The sequence below is a fragment of the Myotis daubentonii genome, chromosome X (assembly GCF_963259705.1).
Source record: "Myotis daubentonii chromosome X, mMyoDau2.1, whole genome shotgun sequence".
NCBI classification, from domain to species: Eukaryota; Metazoa; Chordata; class Mammalia; order Chiroptera; family Vespertilionidae; genus Myotis; species Myotis daubentonii.
In genome coordinates, this window is record NC_081861.1 from 15910787 (window position 1) to 15915306 (window position 4520).

At 40.3% G+C, this 4520-nt stretch overlaps 1 pseudogene; it reads right to left on the reverse strand.

Annotated features, from left to right (window-relative positions):
- Positions 1-609: 609 nt before the first annotated feature.
- On the reverse strand, positions 610-1990 carry LOC132223402 (integrin beta-1-binding protein 1-like; annotated as a pseudogene).
- Between the last annotated feature and the right edge of the window lie 2530 nt (positions 1991-4520).

Here is a 4520-nt window from a genome sequence, read left to right on the forward strand (position 1 = left end):
AGGGACGCTGCAGGTGCCGAAGTCCTCGTTGAAGTATGCACTCTGGAGCCTCTCACAGCAATGAGTCCGCATCCTGGGAGGCTGTGCAGTGAAGGTGCCATGTTCCTTTCAGGAGAAACTGAGGATTGACTGGAGCCTGCCAGCTGTGGGGAGGGACCAGGAGGTCTGCCTTGCACCCGCTCAACAGTCCCCAGTCCTGCTCCACTGCCACCCAGCCTGGTTCCCCTTGGTTCCCTGTTGGCCATCCAGTGATGGGAGCCTGGGGGCGGAGGGTAGAGGGGGGAAAGGGACCTAGAGGTGCTCCATGCACTTCCTGGTGTTCAGTCATCCTGTCCAGTCGTAACGACCCTAGGCTATTATTAGTATAGATTATTAATATTATTATTATTCCCAATCATAACTTCATTGAGTTAACTCACTATTAATAAGACACATTTTAATAGAAAAACAAATGGTTGATGTTTTATACGTTACATTTTTTCCCCAGAAAATCTAGAACAAGGGGTCACTTCATATTTTCATGCTAGTCTAGCACTGCAGATTGAAAACAACTGTAGAAAACAGGCGAACTTTCCTTCGCAACACGCTGACTTCCGTTTGGTGGCAGACTCACGCCTTCTCAGCTGTCAATAGGACTCAAAAGTGGAGGACAGAACTTTGAAGATGGCTTGTGCTTGTTCCAGGCTGCTGCACTTGTACACCCACAGGCTAAACTCTTCATTGCTGGCATAGGTGGTCTTCAGAGCCAGTAGGCTTTTCCCTGCCCCAGGTCATGGTCATAGCACACCATCTGGATGATCAGGTAGAGGGCTTGCCTGTGCAACACATCATATTGCTTTGATGTGGATACATTTATACCACACTAGGAAATTCCCATAATAAATTCTTTCTCCAGGGGAACGAAAGGCAACTTTCCACCTTGCTAGGCAGCATCTATATAATTTATCAGGTCCAGTGGCCCTTCAAGACTTTCTCCTTCAGAGAGTTTCAGTTTCTAAATGGCACTGACATATCTTATTCGAAATTCCACACAGGTGTCTGAGTTGTTGTTTTGTCCTAAGCTTTTGGTAGAATCCATATGGAGGCTGGCCACAGTGCTAGACCGAGAAAGGCCTCCGATGCTGGTGTCTACAGACTCACAGGCACTGGCCCATCCCTGGGGTCATCTGTGGTTGGACACCCACCACCTAGCAGCCCCCACGGGGGCAGCCACTCTTGCATATTATTTTGGAAGGTCCAGAATCAGGCTTAGGAATCTGCATTTTATCAAATACACTAGGGGACTCAGCCACATTTTAAGAAAATTCACACAAGAGATACTAAACCAAACCATAGTCTAGAACAGTGATTTTCAAACTGTGTGCCATGGCACACTGGTGTGCTGCAAGAATTTTTTAAACAGGCAATACCTAATAGTATTTAGTCAGGGGCACTTACCTCTTTTCCGATAGATTGTCAAATGAAAAAAAAATTACAGCCAACACAACAATAGCCATCTGGTGTGAATGAATCAAAATTATACTCATATTTTTGTCAGATCAGCTATATATATATATATATATATATATATATATATATATATATATATATATATATACATATATATATATATATATGGCAGAATTTTAGTAATTAGTTTATGTATGCCATGAGATGAAAAAAGTTGAAAATTGTTGGTCTAGAACTGTGGTCGGCAAACCGCGGCTCGTGAGCCTCATGCAGCTCTTTGGCCCCTTGAGTGTGGCTCTTCCACAAAATATCACGTGCAGGCATGTACATACAGTGAGTTTGAACCTTCATGGCCCATACACAGAAGTCGGTATTCTGTGGAAGAGCCACACTCAAGGGGCCAAAGAGCCACATGTGACTCGTGAGCCACAGTTTGCCAACCACTGGGTTAGGGGCCTGCCACACTTCTTAAGTGTGTGACTCACTTGGGGTCCATACCACCTTCCACCTTAGCTCCCAAAAGTGAAGCCTCTGTTTGCATGCTTACTGTAGTGGGCTTCTAGAAGAAGTTGCTTTTGAGAAAGAACTTCAAGTGGTTAAAAAAAAAGTTTGAAAGCCAATGGACTACATGGAGTATGAAATATTCATTACCCTGGCATGTCCTGTCTTTGGTAACAATTCTGCTCTTGGTATCTTGATTCTCTAGGTGTTAACTACTTAACCCCTCTATGCCTCAGTCTCCACATCTGTAAAATGAGTATAGTAATAATAATAATGTGAGAGTTACTCTGACGATTGAAAAAAATATTATATGCAAAATTCTTATTATCTGGAAGGTAGCGAGTGTTAGCTATTATATTATTATTTTTATATTGCAAGCTACACATACAAAAAATAAAAATATTACCTAATTCAAGGTAGTGATAAGTGCTATGACGAAAAGTAAAGTAGTTAGGGAATGGAGAATAATGGGAGCAGGAAAGACCTATCAAGGGGTCTTTTAACCATAAACCTGAATATTTATTAGCTCTGAATAAACTTAACTAAACTGCTTAACTAAATTATTGTCCTGAATAAACTGACAAGTTTTTCAGAAAAGATTCCCAACAGAGAGAAAATAAAGTGCAAAGGCCCTGGAGTTGGAAGGTGTTCATCATGTTACATAGGAACTACAAAAAGACCAGTGTGGCAGAGTTTTAAAGTCCCCATCAAGAGAAAGAAATGTTTTTGTAAATTTGTATGGTGATGAATGTTACAGGTCTTTTTATGTGATAATTTTTAATATACAGGGTGGGGCAAAGGTAGGTTTACAGTTGTTTTTCCCTTTTTCAAAAACATCTTGTGCTGCCTTTTAATAATAATATTGCTTTTTAAATATTGCTTTTTATGGATTTCAGAGAGGAAGAGAGAGAGAGATAGAAACATCAATGATGAGAGAGAATCATTGATCTGCTGCCTCCTGTACACTCCCTACTGGGGGTCGAGCCTGTAACCCAGGTGTGTACCCTGACCAGTAATCAAACCATGACCTTCTGGTTCATGGGCCAATGTTCAACCACTGAGCCACATTGGCTAGGCAGTTTACAGTTGTTTGTATAAAAAATTAAACAATAATTAATAATACAATAATCAACTGTGTTTTGTGTACTCACCATTGTAAACCTACTTTTGCCCAACCCTATATACAAATATCAAATCATTATATTGAACACCTGAAACTAATATAACATTATGTGAATTATACCTCAATTTTTAAAAAAAGACTAGTGTGGTAGAGCAATATGAGCAGGATAGAGAATGAAAAAAATTAAGTCAGATAAATAAAGAGGGGACAACTAACAGAAGGTTCGATTAAGCCAGAACTCCCTCAACTTCCCTGTTAAACATTAATTACCTTGGGTTCATGTAAGATATACCAATTGCCAGGACTGTTCGTCTGGAAATTCTGATTTAATAGAATCTACTACATAGAAGGTACCATCTTGAGCATTAACACTGAAAATAATTCTGTCTCAATGGAGCTAATTCTAATAGGGGAAATCTTAAAACAAACATCTCTAAAAATCACATAGTTCCTTAAATGTTGCTACATGCTAAAATACAAACAAAATACAACCTATGAAGTGCAACTGGCAATGCTGGAGATATAGGAAGGTTGCATTTTTTTATACAGAATGATCACGTCTAGGTTGGAGATATAAATGTGGGAGTTATCAACATGTAGATTGTATTTAAAGCTAAGAGACTGGCAGAGATCGCCAAGGGAATGGATGTAGATAGAGAAGTCCCAGGACTGACCCTGGGTGCAGATGGAGAAGAAGTCCCAGGCAACACCAGTATTTAGAGATTGGGGATATGAAAAGGAGTCAGCAAAGGAGACTGAGGAGGAGCAGTCAGAGAGTGAAGAGAAAAACTAGGAGTTTGGGATCCCTGATTGTTAAGTGATTAAAGCATTTATAGGAGAAGGGAATACTCAGCTCTGTAAATAAGCTGTTACTAAGTCAAGTAAGATGAGAAGTAAGAATTGCAGATTACATTTATCACAGTTTATAAAATTAATAGGAGGGAAGACAGGCAAGTAGATGCCATGACAGGAGTCTAAGGAAACTGTTCTGATTGGTTGCATTTTCTCAGTGAAGAGGAAGCACGGTTATCAGCTGAGAATGAAGATGGAGAGGAGGAGGTGGAGGTGTAGGGAATGAGGAGAGGTATGAAATAGTCATTTTGGAGAATGGCAGATTATAAGGACCTGGCAAGTAGTGTATGGCTGCTGAGCAAAAATAAAGATTGACTTGAGTATCATGGCTGTGAATTTAAAGTAAGACCAGCAACCATCACCGTGGGGTTGTTCCTAGTAATGTATGATCATACAAGTACAGTTATAAAGTAGGTTGTGGTCTTGCTTAGCAAAGTGAGGTGGAGCAAAGGATTTGAGGATATATACAGAAAGCAATTAAAATGCTTGACCATGAAATTCAAGGGGGAAGAGAAGACATCAGGTAGGAGAGAGATAATGCAAAGTTTGTAGGAGTAATGCTTCAGTTGAAGGGACACTTGGAGATAGGGTATTA